General features: G+C 38.6%; 1 protein-coding gene across 3 annotated transcripts in view; it reads right to left on the bottom strand.

Moving 5' to 3' along the window:
• LOC6579659 (semaphorin-2A) overlaps positions 1 to 15701 on the bottom strand; it is a 62751-nt gene extending 47050 nt beyond the window's left edge. For all 3 annotated transcript variants that reach the window (XM_032729905.2, XM_032729906.2, XM_002005505.4), the window contains exon 1: positions 15363 to 15701. The gene's annotated coding sequence lies outside the window, so the exon portion shown is untranslated. The remainder of the gene's footprint in view (positions 1 to 15362) is intronic.
• Between the last annotated feature and the right edge of the window lie 4584 nt (positions 15702 to 20285).

Here is a 20285-nt window from a genome sequence, read left to right as displayed (position 1 = left end):
ATTTACATTTGCTTTTATTAATCATAAAAAATGCTGAAATAGTCGAAATTGGCGAACGGCGAACGGCGAACGGCAGGACGCGGCTTTGGCTCCTTTGGTTCCTTTGGCTGCTTGGTTATGCCGCACGGGAGCGTGCACGAAAGCGCAATTTGATTTTAATGGCGGCAAAATGTTGAATGTTCGTCGCACAGCTCAGCCAGCGAAACAGACAAACGGACAGACGGACAGAAACAGGCAGACAGACAGACAGACAGACAAACGAGCAGGACAATCAGACAGACTAGCAAAGCAAACACGCAGACAAACTGATTGTTGTTTCATTTCTCTTATTTTTTTTCGTTTAATACTCGTTCAGTTTGGATAAAGAGGTATATTGGGTTTTTGGCAGACCTCTTGCAGCTAGAGGCTTGAAATTATATCTATATATACTGATGTTTCAAATACAGAGAGATATTTTGTAGTGTATAAATGAATATGTATATATGTAATTGCTATTGGGGGCGTGGCTGATCAACACTATTAAAGTTACATAGTACATAGCTATCTCGCAAAGAGCTTTAAAAATCTGAAAAATTGTTTAGCCTTTGCAATATCTTACTTGGAATTTGGAATATAAATTCATATACATATAGCATACTCAGATATATTATATATAATATATCTACAGTCGAGTCCTGATAATTTGAAAGGGCAAGAAGGCAAGCATTAAACAGTCAGTTAGGCTCAACTTTAACGCATTTTTTATGCGCTGCTCCTGCTGCTGCTCCTGCTCCTGCTACTGTTGCTGTTGCTGTCTTTCCATGCAATCAGGCGCCATTTGTTGACGTTTGTCTGTGTTGGTGTTTGTTAATCTGCCTGCTGCATGCTGCATGCGTACGTGAGTGCGTCTAGGTGTGAGTGTTAGCAAGTGCATGGCTCACACACACACACACACACACACATGCGCAGTGACACACGAATACATGCAGGCGCACTTAGCTAAGCCGCCTGCTCCATTTTGCATGCCCCGGGCATTTGATTGCTTATGAGTGTGAGTGTGCGTGTGTGTGTGTCTGTGTGTGTTTGTGTCCTGCGTTCATTTCATTTGTTTGTTTGCTTGTTTGCATTCAATGCATGTGCGTGCGCGTAGGCGCACGGCCACTCGTCACTGTCATTAATGTCATTGTTGTTGCCTCCGCCGCGCCGTGTCAGTGTCACCAGCAAAGTCAAAGGCAGTGGGAGTGGCAGTGGCAGTGGCAATGGCATTGGCAATGACCAGCCACAGCAGTGCGTTCCACAGCATATTTTAAATATTTAAATGGAATACCTGCCGCGCAGACCTTTAATTAAACGGGTCCCAGCCCCGGGAACAGCCCCCTAAAGCGGGGCCTTACTTTATTGATGAGCTGCCATTTAATCAACTAATAATTGGAGACGTCTTCAAGCAAGCACGCACAACTGTCATTTGGAGCAACACACACACACACACACGCGCAGATATACATATAAATATATATGTATGTATGTGCATTTGGTTATCCATTATATGTATATATGTGCATTTGGTTATCCATTATGTAAGCCCTGCAACATTCAGAAAATTTATAGCCGCTGCGCGATCTTTGATAAGAGGCGCAACAACACTTTGTGCACTGCAAGGCAGCTGATAGAAGGAAACGGCGCGGCACGCATGCTATGCTATGTAAATCCACGTTAACAGACGTTTCACTGTACACAAACGGCGAACGATTGCGTTGTCCCCAGGGGCGACGGCGATGCTGCTGCTACTCTTGCTCCTGCTACTTCTGCTCCTGCTGCTGCTTTTGTTGTTGCTGATGTTTGCAGAAAGTCAACGACAAGTCACATAGGGCTGCGGCTCATAGCGGGCCATGGCCACCCTTCGACAAGGACGTCGCGACGTCTGGTCGGGCGTGTGCCACTGATAAGGGTCGCCCGAGTCCATGGACGGGCGGTTCACTCAGTGCAATGTTGCATGGGATTTACTCTAGTTTATTTGTTAATGGTTTATTTATTAATTCCTGCGGATTATCACGTCAGACAAGGCATCACAACAACAACAACAACACAACGGCGAGATACAGCACGGCGATGGACAAAGGACAGAGCGAACTGCGAACGGAAACGAGCGACCGCACACGGAAACGCATATGGCAGGCACTCAGGGTGTGCGAGTGTGTGTGTGTGTGAGTGTGTGCGTGTGTGAGTGTGTGTGGAGTGCATTGTTGGCTGCGATAACGTTTATCGCCCAACGGGAATTTGTTGCTAATAGCCAAAGCAACATGCTCTAATCTTTAAGCCCGGCTTGTGGGGCGGGGGTGGGCATGAGGGGTGTGGCCAAAGTTTGTGCAAATTGAAAATTTGTGTTCGCCTTGAAATCATGCATTAATAATGCTCAAATACTAAATAGTTTAGCCCGCACACACACGCACACGCACACACACATGCAAAGTGCCAGGAACATGCGTACACAATTTCCTAAATCCTCTGCAAGTCATGGCGGAACGTGGGTAGAAACCGCCCGGAAATTTGAAATTTTGTGCAAGCTGAAGAAACTCCTTCATGCCAAGGACTCGACTCCGCTTCCAGTTCCCAGCCTCAGCTCCCAGCCTCAGCTTCAGCTGTTGCCTGGAGTGCGTTTGACAGCACGCATGTCGTTGTCAATGTCTACAGCGAAGTGGTGTTCAGGCGTGTGTGAACTTCCGCACATGCACACACACACACACACACACACGCACACAAATCTTGCAGCAGTCACTATGAAAATCTTTCAAATATAAGCAATTAGTATATAAATTTTGCCAGCAAATATTGCCAAGGGGCGAATTCGGCTGCTGCTTGGCATTCATGGACATCAACCCGACACTTTTGTAGCTGGCCGAAAACCTTTTAAAGTATTTAATAACAGTGAAACTCAAACCTCGCTTCTCGCTTCCCGCTCCTCGTTCCTCGTTCACTTTGCGCGGTTTGCGCTGATGGACATGCCAGCAAATTGAATTTCTCACGCCTCACTATACAAACATACATATATATATACAAATACATATAGATCGGCCTGAAAATTTGTAATTTTGAGTTAAATTTGAGCAAGATACAAATGCAGAGAGAAACAGGGTATAAAAATGCCAAGAGACTTTGCCGGGTCGACTGACAGGGCGTGTCCCTTGCCCCTTGCTCACAATAATCAAATAAAAACAGCAACAAAATGAATATATATACATCTATATATTTCGAGTCAAGTTTCTCATTTAACTTGGCAGCGAGTCCCCATTAAGGGAATCGAATTTCATTGAGCTAAAAGTATTTTGCATTTTGTTTATTTTATTTGCTTAAATTATTTATATATATGCCATTTATTTTTATGCTGGCATTAATAATTAGCACGTTTATTCGCTTAAAAATAAACACGTGTATTAATAAATAATCGAGCTAAATATGTTATCTAACTGTTTTGATGCTGACGTCATTTGAATTAGGTTTAGGTCAAAGGGTCAACATGGGAAAATTGCGAATGGAAAATGTATGACTGAGTGATAAATGTGGGATTTTGGGAAAGATAATAGATCTAACTCAGCAATAGCTATCATCTGTAAAAAATAAGTTTATATGAGAAACTATATCAGCTTAAAAATTTAAAACGAAATAAAACAGAAAAAAAACCATAAAATAAAAAGTTGTATTTTTTTTTTAGATATTGTCTTAGCTTGGAGACTCAGCTAAAAACATAAATCAAGCAGCTGAGCTGCTTCAGTTTAATCAGACATTCTATTTCTCTGCCAGAATAATGCTAAACTCTATTTGAATTCTGGTTCTTCCAGAATATTTTTATCTATATCTAGATTTGCAGTATTTTTTATTGCTCCTTTATGAAATGGAGAATCTGCACATCAAATAATTGCAGTATTTTTTTCCTTTATAAAGTGAAGAGTCTGCACATCAAATAATCTCAGTTCAGCAAATATCTACATATATATGAAACATATCGACCGTATGGCAGCTACATATCTTGGCAGCTTATCTAATTAATTTCCGCCCAAATTCAATAAACGCAAAACAATTGTAATTAACAACAACTGCTCAGACACCCCCTCTGGCACCCCTGCCCCTACCAGCTGCTTGGCAACCCCCCTCGCAACATCAAAGGCAATTCCGTGTGCAAATAGCCAAGGTTAACCCACTATATTGGCAAATAAAGCCACTTAGCCTTCTGAATATTCTGCAGCCTCCTCGGCTCCAGCTACACAATTTGTGTCAAACAAAATTGAATGTCAATTTCTATATATACATGCACATGCATAGATATAAATACATATATTTGTGGCATGAATTTGACATTGAAATTTGCATATGCCATCAATTCTTACATATACGTGTTTGTACATATACGTGTTTGTACGTATGTATGTATGGGGTTGTTTGTGTTTTTTGCGCAATTTTACACGTGTGGGGGGCTACTGCAGGGCGGCTATGCCGACAGGGGCGTGGCGCATTTCGTTTGAAGTGTGCCAGCATGGCGCTTAGCTGCTGATAATCCTTTTTAAATAAATTTGTTGGCACAAATCGTTATGCCGCCCGGGGACGGTGGCACGCACCTTTTCGCTCGCTCTATAGGTGTGTGTGTGTGTGTTTGTGTGTGTGTGCAACCCCCTTTGGCCGTATTTGGCATTTGTGAGAGGTGCGTTTGCCGCCTGCGGCTCGTTGCGTTTTTCTCTGTTTGCTAAGCATGTTAATACACAGGAAATTAAACACTTATGCGGAAGTCATTGAAAAGCATTGCACACTCAGAGAGAGAGAGAGAGTAAGAGAGACAGACAGACACACATGACATGGAGCACAATTTCAAAGTGCCTGCGCATTCAATTATGCTAAGGGACAACAACAAAATAAACTTAAAAGGCCAGAGTAAACATAAACATATGCGACTTTGGCTCATCCTGTATTAGCTAGAAGTCTCAATGGACTGAAATTACTAGAATTTGAGACAGGAATTACTCCACATAGAAATCTATGTAAAGTCTTAAGTCATTGCTCAAGCTTAAATGCTTAATCAAGGCTTTCACTTATTGTTTAAGTTGATTTATAATTTTACCTTAAGCAATCACACATATATATATTTTTTATATCTTATATCTATTACTTTTTGTTACAGCATGCAAATTTGTATATACATTATATATCTATACCAGACTAGCTGAAGTATAAACTTCAATCATATCGTGCCAAACGTGCTTATCAGACTAAAACTGGACAAGTGAAATAAAAAAACTTACATTGTAATCGTTAGTAAGTTTTACTAAAATTTTATTTTTTAGACACAGCTGCATATATTAAAAAAAAATAAAATAAAATAAAAAAAATCAGCACATTTCCGTGCTATAGTCTAAATCAAATATAGTTGTATAATATAAATGTAAAAAATATCTCTTATATATATTTATTACATTAGCCATGTTTATTCATGTATTATAAATTTTCAAGATTTTTGTGTTTTACATATTTGAATAATTTTATTCTCAAATTTATTTTATAAATAAAAGCAAATTGTGTATATACATTATTAAATACAAATATAATATTGTTTATATACATATATTTTATATATATAATAATTGTAAAGGACATTACAAATAAATGCAAAAAATACAAATATTTTAACTTTTTTATTTCTTTTAAGTAAATTTAAAGAATAATTAATCTAGAGCCAAATATCAGTCATATCAAAAATATACTAAATATATATACATAAATATGTCAACTAAAAGAGAATAAGAATAAAAGACATTAATATCCCAAGAAATAGCGATCCATGGGGAACATCTTTATTATATAACACTCATCTATACATTTCGTATTCCTATGAAATTCTAATAAATTATGCAAAGCCGCAGAAGCTACCGCAGGCTATTTATTACAGGGTATAAGCAGCAGGCAGGCAGTAATGAGTAGACAATATCCCACAGTCATGTTTCGTAAAGTCGATTATTATGTGGATGTACAACTTGTTGGGAACGATGATGAGGATAATGCTGAAGTTGACGCGACCCAACGACGAGCGCACAAGAAGCTCTTTAATTGTACATGAGTGTGCGGTAAGTGTGTGAGTAAGTGTGTGTGTGTGAGTGTGTGTGTGCCTCGCATTAGCACAGTTAAATGAGTGCAGCAACCAGTCAGCCAGCCAGGCAGAGAGGCAGAGAGGCAGCCAGCCTGTCGAGGCACTCACCCAGCCAAACGTAATCCCGAATAAAAACGCACTAACCGAAACAAAAACCCACAGTCCGTGGAGAAATTCATTTAGTTTGCACTAACACGCTGTCAACAAAGGGCAGAGGGTCTGCCAGGGAGGGGGATGGGTGGTGCCAGAGCTATGGGAATACAAGATTTTCCGGGCGGGGGCTAAAAGGGTTGCTTTTTCGAGGGAGTTGGGCAACATTCGTCGAGGAACTTAAGCGATTTTGCATTTCATTACATTTTTGTTTGGCGCAGACATATCTACGAGTGTGTGTGTAGGTGTGTGTGTGTGTATGGGCGTGCCTTTGTGTGTGTTTATTTTGGTGGCAGACCGACAAGGACGCTGGAGTTGGCGACGAGTTTTGGAGCTGCTATAGAGTTGAGCGTTGTAGATAAACAAAATACATAATCCAAAGACGCTCACACAATAATGGCGAAAAGGGGTTCAAGCGTTTGATGCTCCAACGTGCCAGACGAAGTTGAAATTGTTGTTGTTGTTGGCAAGAAAAAAAAGTAAGGAAAGGAACGGCTTCAAGGTACTTAAATGCTTTGCCGGCGCATTGTAGCGCAAAATGAGGCGCAATCGGCACGGATTGACCCCAACGGAGATTGCGTGTTTGCGCTGTTATGAGATAATTGCTTTAAGCAACCGAAAAACAGCAACAACAACAGCAACAACAACATTTGTTGGGGGCGTGTTCGATGATTGACGCGCTGCCAAACAAACTTAATGAAAAGCATAAATATTTAAGCCGCCGTGAAAGTGCCCGGGCCAATAAAGGCCCAGGGAGCTAATCCAAATAACCAACACAAAGTTTGAACTTTGAATTGAAGTGTAAGAGAAGTGTAAGGGTCCCCCATTACACTTTTAAGTTCTCTTTGCTCAACTAATTAGACCAAAATATAGAGGAAATTGCTTTGAAATTGACATCTAATTAAATTCGAAATATATTTTTGGAACTGCTTTGTCATTTCCTATTTTACTGTAATTTTATTTCAATTTGAATTTATTTTTAATCAATCGCCAAAACTATCAACTGTGTTTAAGGATTCGCTTTGCATTCATTCAGTTGCATTGGTAGCTAATGCAATTGAACACGAAATAATTGCAAGTTCATTACATTGGCCAAATTCAATTAAACAATAAACGTAATCAATCATTTAATTAATTTGAGCCATTTAGTGTTCCGCTCTTAACTTCAACAGAGTTTGGCAATCGAGAGACCCTTTACAACAAATTTGTATTGAAATTGATATTGAAATTCAGTTGATATATGTGTTTGAATTTGAGCTAGAATTACACAGCTTAACTCTTGACTCAAATTAGAGAATTTATATTAAAAAAAATAAAAACATAAAATAAAAATTGAAGTACTTTAAAAAAAGTTTTGTTGCTCAAAGCTATGCCATTAACAAATTTGATAAGCTTTGAAAAAATTCAAATGATATTTCATTTTAATCGTAAAGATTAATGGTTATTTATTTGCTTGATAGAGATTATAATTATTTAATATTTTTATTATATATTATAATTTATTTATGATTTATATTTATTTATTATATATTATAAGATATATTTATAATTAATATATTTCTTATTATTATTAGACATAATCTTATTTAATAATATTTAAAAAGGACTTTGAAAAAAAGTTTCGGTCTTCTTATTTTTGCAGCTTAAGTAAAATAAATGATTTTTAAAATAATCTTCCGACAATCTTTCTTAATTTTTATTTTTAAATAATTTTGCTTAGCTTGCATATCAGTTCACATAAGTCTGCCAATAAAATATATTTGAGAAATATTTTTAATACTGATCAAACATATGTGCATGCATATATAAATGCAGTTCGCTGATCACCTATAAAACTGTTCAGCAAATTCTAAGTAAGCCCAATTATCACTTTGGCTACGAAACTGTTCTTATGTCTGCCAATTCTGCACTTCGATTTTACTTAGGTGAAGAAAACCAAACAGAAAAACAGCTTCACTAATTTCTTTTCGCTCAATTTTAGTATTTTTTATGACTATACATAATATTATAGCTCCCATAAAAATGTTTCTACATCTCGATTAATAAGTGTCTGTGGCTCACACTCTGAGAAAAAAAGTTAGAGAGCAACCAATTGCATCGGTTCTTCAACGACTTCGTTTGGGATTGACTCGCTTTGGTTGTTCTCAGAGTTGAGTTAAGATAAGCAAAAAGTCGCTTGCGTATGTATTGGTATGTGTGCGAGCGCTGTGTTCGCTCAACACATCGAGAGCGTAAGTGCATTGAGCGTGTGCATGTGTATGTGTGTGCGAAGATCGTTTGCATTGACTTCTGAGACATTTGCTTACTTACTGACTCGCATTGTGGGATCGTCAATCGTTCGTTAAACTCAACTCATACAGAAAACGAAAAGCCGAAGGCAGAGAAGAGAGCGACTGAGTATGCTTTTCTTGTGTGCTTAGTTTCGCCAGCAGAATCTAATAAGCTAAGCAATTTAGTCATTTCTTAATTAAGGATTTTTATCCCACATATAAATAGATAAACACAGCATCATACATATTTTTAAAATATTTCATAAGTTTAGTATTAAATCAAAAACTATCAAACCTAATTGCACTTGATTTTGCCAATGCATTTCTTTGTTTGCCACATTCTGTGGCACAGCGCAACACAAATGCCGCAAATGCCAAAGGAGGCAAATAATTTAATTCAGAAAGTTTTCCGCTAAACGGAATTCGCCTATCTCTAAATAGTAAACAGTACTTCCTAGCGGCAGCAAATCTCTGCCTACCAAACAGAGAAATTCTCGTAATGCTCGTAATGCTAAGCCATTGGGATCAGCCATGGAACAAGCCTCTTCAATTGTGCTGGCTCATTAAGCCCTAAATGGCGATATTAGAGCGATTTACATTAGCTGCGCTTTAAAATCACAAAAACACAGACAACAGAAAGGCAGAGAGAGAGAGAGAGAGAGAGAGAGAGAGAGGCAGAGAGAGGGCATGAGAGGGTGAGCGAGGGGGCACAGACATCAACATCGATTAAATTGCACAACAAAATGAAGCAATAAACTTTTAGAGGGCCAAGCGCCAAGCCAATAGTCGAGCACAAACACAGCCACGGAGCACTGCGTGTGTGCTCTGGGAAAATCTGTAATGCCAGTCAACTTTTACAAGTGTATGCGTGTGTGTGCGACTGTGCGGATGTGTGTGTGTGTGTGTGTGTGTGCGTAAAAGCGGGTTAAACGTGTGCGCTTCAAATGACCAAGCGACGTTTAGCAGCCGATAAAGTCATTCAATGTTGGCAGCCACAGCCGCAGAACAGCACGTGAATGCCGTCTCTCTCTTTCTCTCGCTTTCTCTCTCTCCCTCTCCCTCTTTCTCTCTGTGGAGCTGACCTTAGTGGCTGGCACATTTGCTCTCTCCATATGTGTGTGTGTGTGTGTGTGCTGCTCATTTTACGCTTTTGTGATAAAGTAATCAGTTGATGTTATTTGACAAAGGCGAAGATAAATCGATAGATTGCCTGCCGCTGTCTTGTCACTGACCAGCCACAAGAAGGGAAACGCTTATTGATTATATACATACATATATGCTATTGATTTTATATTGGTCATATATCATATAGGTAAACATCAAGCATACGCAGTGTGGGCACACACATAAATTCAACTGCATCGCTGCCAATTGCAATTCATATATAGATATTTTATTTACCTGCAGACAGCAAGTGCAAATAAATCAAATAAAACAGAATTTAATGTCAAAACAAAAATCAAATAGTTGGCCAAAACGAGAAAGAGACAGAGAGACAGGGAGAGAGTGAGAGAGAGTGAGGCGAGCTGCCACGCAAATAGTCTAGACAGTGGACTGGACATGGCCAATAAAGCAAATGGGAAAATAACCGTAGATGTATATTTATATATATATATGTATATGTGTGTATATATAAAAATTAACAATGGCGACGACACGGCAGCCACAGAGTGCGAAAAAAGGCATAGCAGGACATCAACTCGGCTCAGCTCAGCTCAGCTCAGTGCAGCTCGACAGACGTTGACGGAAATAGAAACAAAAAAAAAAAAAAAAAAAAAAAAAGTAAAAAATGAAATGAAATGTTAAAACCTGCGTCTGTCTGAGCTAAACCACTCGCAAAACTGAATGAACCGGCTGCAGGCAGGCGGACGGCGGGACGGACGGACAGCGAATGCGAATGGAAATCGAAAAATTCTAAGCAAATAACGTGGCAAAAGAGACAAACAGAGAACGAATGTGCCCGCAAAATGAAAGCAAAACAAAGTTCGAGCTGGCGAAAATGGACTCGGTTTCAGGTTATTTGGACGCTTGACCACAGTTGGATCTGCATGTGCGAACTGTCTGTGTGTGTGTGTGTGTGTGTGTGCAGTGAAATAAAAACGCAACAGAGCGCAATCATCATTATCGTTAAAAGAGGCGCTTACAAAAGTAGACAAATTGCCACTTTAGAGGCCAGAGGCAAAGCAGCTGAGACAGAGCCGACGCCAGAGGCAAAGGCAGCGGCAGTGGCAGAGGCAGCGGCAGTGGCAGCGGAAGTTGCCGGCTACATCGCGTATGAGCAACGGGCGAGGCGTCTATAATGACCTCTGGGCAAATGTGGCAACAAAGAAGCAGCTAACACACACAAGCACAATCACACACACACACACTCAGACACACTTACGTTTAAAACCTAAATGGCGCACATTAGAGACCGCAGCAACGCACAGCCGAGTGTGAGCGATGCCAGCTAACCCAAAAAAAAAAAAAAAAAAAAAAAAAAAAACATAGAAAATATAGAAAAGACTGTGCAACATCAGGAATACCGGCAACAGGAACACAAAATGCTCATAATCAACTGCTTGCCACAAAGGCCAGTTTCGGCCAGGAGTAGCAAAAGCAAAGCAGAAGCAAAAGCAAAATAATAAAATAACAAAGCGAGATTTTAGCAGCAAAAGTCAGTAAGCTGGGGCCTAGCTAGGACAGTTGGCTCATAAAAAAGGCATAGGCCAGCACTTTTAGGCTTAATTATAGACACGCACACACACGCACACCCGCACTCACACACGTCTGTGGGGCCAGACTAGCCCAAATGAGCGATTATGTGTCGAGCGTTGCCAGTGAATTCAATGCGTTTTTTTTTTTTCCTTTCCTTTCTGGTCAATTCACAGCCAGCTAAACACTTGCCGAGCTTGTTGCTAGCCTTTTAGCTACACTGGCCTTAAAAGGGTATTTTGATTTTGAAGAGATGATATATGATACTATTATTATAATAAATGTCTGGTTGACCTTTACAGCTGAGTATTTTTGTTGGATATTTTAGATAACTCTTAAGCAGAGTTTTTGTTTCATTATGAGGTACATCATTAGTTTATATAGCAGCATCGACTTGACAAAATATATAAACGATTGCTATGGAGCATATTTGATTTTTAATAAACATTTTATATCAATTTTGTCTTCACACATCTTAAGACTAATGCTCCAGAGCAAAGCAGAAAGTAAAGTAAAGTAAAGTGAGTAAATCTCCTAACTTTCATTCCAAGCAATATTGTAAACCATTTCATATTTTCCGATTTATAGAAAATATTGTTCGATCTAAATTCGATTTTAGTCCTGTAGTCGATGTAGTCAAAAACATTTTCTATTTTTTAACTCAAAGATCTATTACTCTATAAGTATGTATATATAAAAAAAATGTTAATATATATATTTTAGATATATATCAATAATTATATATAATCTATATATTTTTATATATTATCTCTTAGATATATTAGAGTAGTATACACATCGACATTTATCTATATAACATATGATATCTATCTCATATACACATCTAACATTCGTTACTTCTCTTACCCCCTTAAAGGGTATCTAAACTTCGCCTTTAGCTTACGCCTCTTGATTTTCGCTTTTATTTCTTTTATTTGGGCAGCTGCTCATGCAATGGCGACAGCAATTATTGTTACAATTAAAAAACCATTAGGCGTAATTTCTTATTTCTCTTTTGATATTGGGAGGCAGCAAAAAAAAAAAAGGACACGGCATTTCCTGTAAACGCAATGAAAACATTAACGTGGCCAGAAAGTGGAATCGATAAGACTAGAGCCAGAGTTAGCTTATTATAGTTAAACTATTTCGAGGCAATACAACTGTGAATCGTATATAGTATGTATGATTGTTTTGATTAACAACCGTTACAACAGCGCAGGGTAAATTTAAGCTCAGAGGGTTGAAAATACTATGCAGATATGTCAATACTTTCTAGCTGTAGTAGAGAGAGAGCTGACTTATCGAAGAGTGGGTCTATGCAGAAGTTTATTTACAGCTTAATTGCAATTTAAAGGCAATTAATTTTTAATGTTTTTTCCAAAAATTTTGATTCATTTTAACAGTTGAAGTAATATAAATATTTTATTTTATAAAACTAAAACTTCAAACTGAATTATTAAATTGATTTATTGAAGCAGATTTTATATTAAAAAATTATTTGATTTATTTATAACAGCATTCTAATAATACGAAAAAGTAAGTCATGTAATACTTATTGACTTTCAGTAACTAAACCTTGTTGGACTGTGTAATCAGTAATAGAAAAGAACGTAAGAGATATATGAAAAATCCATTGCATAATTCAAATTCCCATTCTGATGCTAATTCGGATTACTAATTTATATTATTTATTTAAGCAGAGAAACACGCCCATCTATAAATGCGTAACAAATTTAGTTATAATATTAGAACAAACTCATCCCAAGTCAGTAAATTATCATATACATATATCTAAATACATTTATACATACATAATATATATAAACACATGTCGGGCATACAAAAGCGCTTTGTTATACTCTCAACAATAGATAATGTGTCGATTCTCCTAAATCAAATATGCAAGAATAATAAAGTAATTGCTTCATTCGTTTAATGATCAGCAAATGTCTTTGTTGGCTCGCTCCGCGCTCAATAATTGAATGTGAAGTTATTATTATAAGCGGTAATCGCGGCCAATTTGCTGAAGCTACGAATTGAAGCAATTCCCCTGCTGCTCTCGTACAATATTCATTCCCTACTCTATACTCTACTAATGGGGGATATATTCAATTTGTCATGGATTGTGCAATATGTAAAGGGAGATTTTATTTAACTTGCATAGTAAAAAGACTTCAGTATTTTTTATAAAAAAAAAATAAAAAAAAAAAATAAAAACTATTTTATTATCATATATGTATATTTAAAATACGAAAAGTTTTACGAGACTTTTCAACACACGAAAATTGAAAATTAAAATTAATTATAAAACCATTGAAAACTTATTTTTAGCTGTAATCAATTATGATATAATTTTAAATATTTTATTTCATTTATTATTATTAATTATAATGGAAAATTCTACAAAATAAAATTAATAAAAAATAATAAATAAATAAATAAATAAATAAAAAAATAAAAAAAAAACAAATAAAATAACATATTATCATACCTATAAAATAATTGAAAATTATAATAAATTATAAATTCATTAAAATTAGATGCATATTATATGGTAAAGAAAATTATTTTACAAACCTAATCAAGTCTATATAATATTCACCTAGTCTACTATAAATATCATTATTATTACAATAATAGGCAAATGATTTATAAATCAAACAGCCTAGACCATCTAAAGACAATCTGCAATATATTGTATTATATATATATTGGTATATGTAAAGAGTATCAAAACACTAGCCATGTTCTACATATTCTCTAGCTTCGACCCGCACATAAGGTTTTCGCCCATCAGAAATATTCTCTTTTTTTTACAAGGTAAAATATAGGCAGTTGCTTATTTATGCAAATAACTTTGCCCTATTATCGCACAATTACAACAATTTGAGTAGAATTTAGCAAGACTTTAGCTGCAGAGAATATTGAATTGGCGTATGCTTCGAGCACGCTCTCGAGGCCAACTGACATGCAACATGGCCAAAACACGTTGATTGGCAGCTGCTGTCGCAATTGGGCGCCAAAAGCAGACCAGGAGCCAGCTTTGAGATTGCCGTATTAGTTACTTTGTTTAACTATTTTTCAGTTTTACAAATTTTTTGCGCGCTGCATGTGATTTTTTTTCCCTTCTTATTTTTTTTTTATTTTTTTTTTATTTTGCTTGTTTTTTATTTTTTATTTTGGTTCTTTTGAGCTGTGCCGCTGTCGCAGTTGTTGCCGCATATTTTCTCTTCATAATGACCAAAAACAGACGACGCAGCTTGAAATGCTTTTGAAGTTCGTGCGGGAAGGGCAAGATAAAATGACCTCGGCATGCGATGCCGCTGCCTCTGCCTCTGTTTCTGCCGCTGCTTCTGCTTCTGCCTCGACCTCTGCCTTTGCCCGGTTTTTTGTCTGGCTTGCATTTTAGCCGTTTTCTTTGTTGTTGCTGCCACCAGGTGCTGGCCCGATGGCTGCTTGCAGATTATGCAGTTTTTATTCTTACTTCCACTTTGCTCTTTATTTGACTTTATTTTATTTGTTTCTTGTGCATTTGGCCAGCTCTTTTTCGCGTTGCTAAGTGGCAATAACAATTTGGATTTATGCATAGACAATTTATGACTTTTTCATTTCAATAGAGAGACAGAATGAGAGAGAGGGAGAGAGAGTGAGAGCACAAACATGCAATTGGCATTTATATGCAATTAGCATGAGAAGCGCTGCGATCGAGAGACACATGAAAAGTGTTTTTCAACAAAGGCTGGCCCAGAGCTGGTCCAACTGGTCAGCGCGGCCAAATGCAAAACGACTACCAAGCTCATGAAATGGCGAACGGGGCTATAAAAGCGGCCAAAATGCAAACAGGTACCTCGACTCGATTCGATTCCACGCCAGTCGACTCGACTCAACTCGACTCGAGCATCGAGTACTGAACGGCTTCAGAACGGGCTGAGCCGTTTGAGCAGCAACTGACGCTGCAAGTTGCAACAACAACAACAACAACAACAACTGCAACAAAAAAATACTTCACAAGGGACAAACAGAATTTCAGGTTGTGGCACACACATTAACATATACATACATAAATATATAGCTATACACACACACACACACACACACATATATGTATATTTATTTGGGCATATTGCTGATATATTCACCTTGCTTTCGTGTGCTTGCCAATTCACAATTTTACAGTTCACAATTGACGCTGTCTTTGTCAACTAATTTCGCCGTTTTTTGCTATATTCATGCACTAAACACAAACTTGATTTTTTTTATTTATATTTTATTACTTTTTTGGTTGCTGTTAGCTTCACATGTTTTTCTTTCAGCTTTTGCACACCTTCACTTCAGGTAGTTCAGATTGTTTATGTCTCAGAGTTCGATACGAGTTTATTCTGGTTTCTATGCTTCGATTCTCTCACTCAACGAATGCGCGTCACATGCAACATGTACCGTTCAAAACGCGTTTGTAGCACAAACTGAAACTGTTTCTGGTTTCTGCTAATGTCGCTGTCGCTGCCTCAGTCAGAGTGCCTCTGCCTCTGTCTCAGCCTCAGCTGGCGCTGGCAGCTTCGTGCGCTCGGCTTGGCGTTCGTTCTCTCGCCCTCGGCTGGCTTCGTCAAAAACCAGTATTTTTTGTTGCTCTTGCCCAAGCTTCTAGCATTCACGCTCGCAGCTGGCAACGCTGCCCCTGTTACTGGGTACACTTGCCGGCATCTGGCTTAACATTTGTTTACGTTGCGGCGCGCAGGCGTCGGTCTCCCGCCGGCTGTTAACAGCAGTCGAACGCGGTTGCGGCATGTTGCTGCCTGTTGTTGGCTGCAGCACCAACATGCAATTGGCACTGGCCAATCAAAGACTGTGTCCATACGCTGCTGCACTGCAGCACTTCACTGAGAGCGCTGCCTCGGCCTCTAGTTCCTCCTCTGCCTGCGGGCACGGCTTGAGTCATATTCATTGCTCTACTCAATTAGCACAGTTCTCCAGTCGCTTTCACACGACCACTCTCAGTTTCACAGCCAAAAACACATAAATCTGCCGCACAGCCCATAAATCCTTGAGCCAGAAACCACGCACTGTCAGCCCAACACACACACACACACACACACACACACAGGCGAAGACCTAGACGAGGGTCTGCAAGTGCCAAGGGCCACAACTAAATTGGAAAACAAGAGCAACCGACGAATGACTAGCTCAAACTTCAGCTGCAGCTTCAACTCTAATTGCAATATGGTTAGACTCAAGAACTAACTAACTAACTAAACTTAAGATCTTGTTTATACACATATGTATGTATGTATATGAAATATATATATATACCACTAGAGACTCACAAAAGTCCTTCAATGAATCTTGCTTGATTGCTTAAAATGCAGAAATATTAATATACATATAAATAAGTAATAAGTGATCCAATTTATCTAAGTTTTCCATATTCCAGTTGGGTCGTCGTCCGTCGTATATGGACTGCATATGAAATTCCAAGTATTGATTAAGAAGAGAATCCTTTAAATGAAGAGGAAAAAGTAATGCTCTATCTCTTTCCAATCAATTTTGAATTTGAGTTCATTATATTTCTCTAGACTACTTTACTGCTGGATAATCAGATTTCCTTCATTTATTTTCATATTATTATTATCATTATCATTTGTCATTAACTACCCATTCTTTTTCTCTCCATTCTCTTAAAACCTTCTTCGGCTTCTATTGGTACCACTCCTTAAAAATTCTTTTTACAGATTAGTTTTTTCTAATTTATGTTTAACATTTTTTATTTTAATGTCAATAAAAAGAAAATAAAAAAATAATAATAATAAATAAAAAGAAAATAAATCAATCAAATAATAATAAACCTGTGCATTAAGAATTTTCTTGTTTTTTTTTTTTCAGAGATCAATAACTTATCTTCAATAGGATTTTCCATGTACGTATGTATTTTCCACAGTAACAAATTCCTGGAATCGTTTTCAATCTGCATAGAAAATGGCTCACAAAGCTGAGGCACGCTTAATTATTTGCGCAATTATTGATATGGTAAACATGAGTGAGTGAGCATCGCTTGAAGGAGTTAACTATAAATCAGAGCAATCGCCTCCTAATGAGCTCGGGCAAATGCGAGGTGAATGGCGAACGTGCCGCATTTAAATATTTACGAGTACATTCACGCACAGCGCGAGGCATTGGGGCCGAGCTGATTAATTTGTGGCCAAGTCGAGTGATTGGCCATAAAAAGGAAATCATTTGGCATTAAGACATGTGCATAATTTATGCGCAAATTAATAATGGCACGTAGCCAATCATTTGAATGCCATTTAATTAATTTCACAAAGAGCGAGGTAGATGGATGGTAGAGAGAAAGAGAGAGAGAGAGATAGAGAGAGAGAGCTTCAATTAGGCCATGTGCTTAGCTAAACTGAAACTATGCGCATTGCCGGGGCTAACTTAATGACAGGACATAAGCCACTGTGAGTGGACGCAAATCCAGCCACATTCATCAATGAAATCAAATAAATATATCTATATATATCTATGTGTGTGTGTGTGTGTGTGTGTGTGTAAACCTATACAGGTAGAGTTGCACGCATATAAATAACCAATGATGCGGCATTTATCCAGAATCCGACTTACTACAGCATCACAATCAGTCTCAGCTTACGAGGCAGCCAAGATGGAGCCAAGATGGAGCCAAGGCAGCCAGCGGCTAAACGAGCCATTGAAACTGAAGACTTTCATTGTTGGGTCCTTGGGGCTAAAAGGGATAAACGTTTAGCATGGCCTGCACGATTTTTATGTAAGGCACGTGTTGTTGTTGTTGCTGTTGTCGTTTCTTTTGCTCTCTCCCTGCTTCCCTCTTTCCCTATCCCCCTTTTCGACTGTTTCGCGTCATTTGCCCTGATCCCAGTGGTAATTCTGTGGGCCCTGACTGCGCTGTGCTGTAACGCAACACTGAGCGCCGGGCAGTCGAATTTCATTTGATTTGACGCAATGTCCTCTCCAACAGTGGCGCCAACTCTCAAGAAGAAGCACTGCCAAGTGGCCAAAGCAAGCAGCAGCAGCAGGTGTAGCTGCACACCTGCCAGCTCAAGTTCAAGCAGCAGCACAATGCCAGTTGGCTGGCCCATCCCGAGTGTGTTGGCTTGTCAAAACAGAATATCGCTTACCAAGTCATTTGGCAATTTCTCTCAATTTTCACATGGAAACATAGAAAAATTCGAACTGCAACTGCAACTTGATGTTTGGCCATCCAATTTGAAGTGCTCCTCTCTCCCGGGGGGCGAGACGACAGTCAGTAAGGCAGACAGCAGCGAGTCGTGTGCCGGCACTGGCCTAGCCTAGCTTAGCCTGCCACTGCCACTGCCCCTTTCCCCACCTCTGCCCCTGCCCCTGCCTCTGCCTTCGCTTTTGCTTGGGCTTTTGGCGCTTTTCAGTCTGCAGCACGAATGCTCTTTGGTGATTTGGGAGTTTGGGGCGCGCTGTAGTCACATGGACGTGCACAGAAACAAAGCACAAATTGTTGTATGTAATTGTGCGTTACTCATACACATCAACACGCGCGCCACACTCTCACACACACACACACGAGCGCTGCTCACCTGCTGCTGCGTGCGGCGAATTCCATTGCATACTTGCCGGCGCTCGCCCGTTGCCTGTGCAAATAAAAAGTGATATACGCGCGACACTGAATGAATATTAATCGTCTCGTTGTTTTTTTCTGCTCTTTCCTTTTCTCTGCTCTGGCATCTGGCCACACGGCATCCGCCGGAGAGTCGTAGCCGCAGTCGACTACCTTAATAATACGTACAGTTTGACGGCAGCTTTTTGGCCCAGCTGCTTGGCTGATTTGGCAGCTTAAATGATTTCCGCTAACGTTTCAAACGAGCTGAATGTGTGTGTGTGTGTGTGCATCTCTCTCTTTCATTTACTAAACCTCTCCCCTTCCCTCTCTCTCTCTCTCTCTCTCTCTCTCTCTCTCTCTCTCTCTCTCTCTCTCTGACTCTCCTTGTGATTTGTTGAATTTGACAAACAATTTATTAGTTTCAGTTGCGCTGGCTTTTGTTTATCGCGCTTATTTTCATGGGCCTTTCGCTTAGCTTTTATTGAATTTCATTTCATTCGCTCTTTTTTAAAGCCTGTTAAATTCAACAACATTTTTGCTTCACACTTCTAATTCCCCCGCACAAAGCAGAGGCGTAAAAAAGGCGTCAGCCATAAAAACTCGACCCTTTTTCTTTCTTTATTTTTTTTTTAACATTTTTTTTTTTTTTTTTTTGGCCAAACACTTGTACGCAACAAAACATGTATTACTTATTATGAAGCGGCTCTTGTCAAGAGGGTTAACAGTCGCAACTTCGCCCTGCTGCCGCCCCGCCCCCAGCGGCACAAGTAGTTCGCACCTTTGTGCGGCTTCTGTACGGATTGCACAAACAAATTTTTGGGCAATTCAATTTCGGGCATTTTTATGCGACTTCAGATGGGGCAGACGGGCATATTAGTTTTGGGCGAAGCGAGTGAAGTGCAATTGGGAATACGTATACCTATATCTGTGTATCTCTTACTAGTAAAGAGTATACAAAAATGAGTATTCCTATGCTGTTTGAATAATTGTTAGAGAGCTTTTGCAGCTGGAGATTAGGAATTGGAATTAAGCACATATATGTTATAAGTACTCACGTCTATTTATGAATATTGGAAGCGTAGCAAAACTCCTACATAACCATATTTATCAAGCTATCCATTCAATCTTAAAATACGTAAAAAAAAAAACATAACACTTTAATTAATTTTTTGGGTTTTAGTAGTTAAGTAAGATTCTACTGGGACCGCCCTGGTAGCTCCCCTCTTAGTGCACTGTAAAAAATATATATATTTATGTATCTATGCCTATTAGCTGCCTGACACATCAAGAAGAAGTAAATTATCTATAGCTACAATACAACCCAGAGCTTATCTGATACCCTTTTTGTTAGCGATTTAAATACATAAATAATTAATTTATATTTCCGTTTTCCTTAGAAACATTGTAAATATTAACTACTTCTTGAACTCTGTCATCAAAGTGAATTGTAATTATAAAT

This window comes from Drosophila mojavensis, unplaced genomic scaffold (genome assembly GCF_018153725.1).
Source record: "Drosophila mojavensis isolate 15081-1352.22 unplaced genomic scaffold, ASM1815372v1 contig_80, whole genome shotgun sequence".
Lineage (NCBI taxonomy): Eukaryota > Metazoa > Arthropoda > Insecta > Diptera > Drosophilidae > Drosophila > Drosophila mojavensis.
The sequence above is the reverse complement of the archived record's forward strand: the minus strand, read 5'-3'. Positions and strand labels throughout refer to the sequence as shown.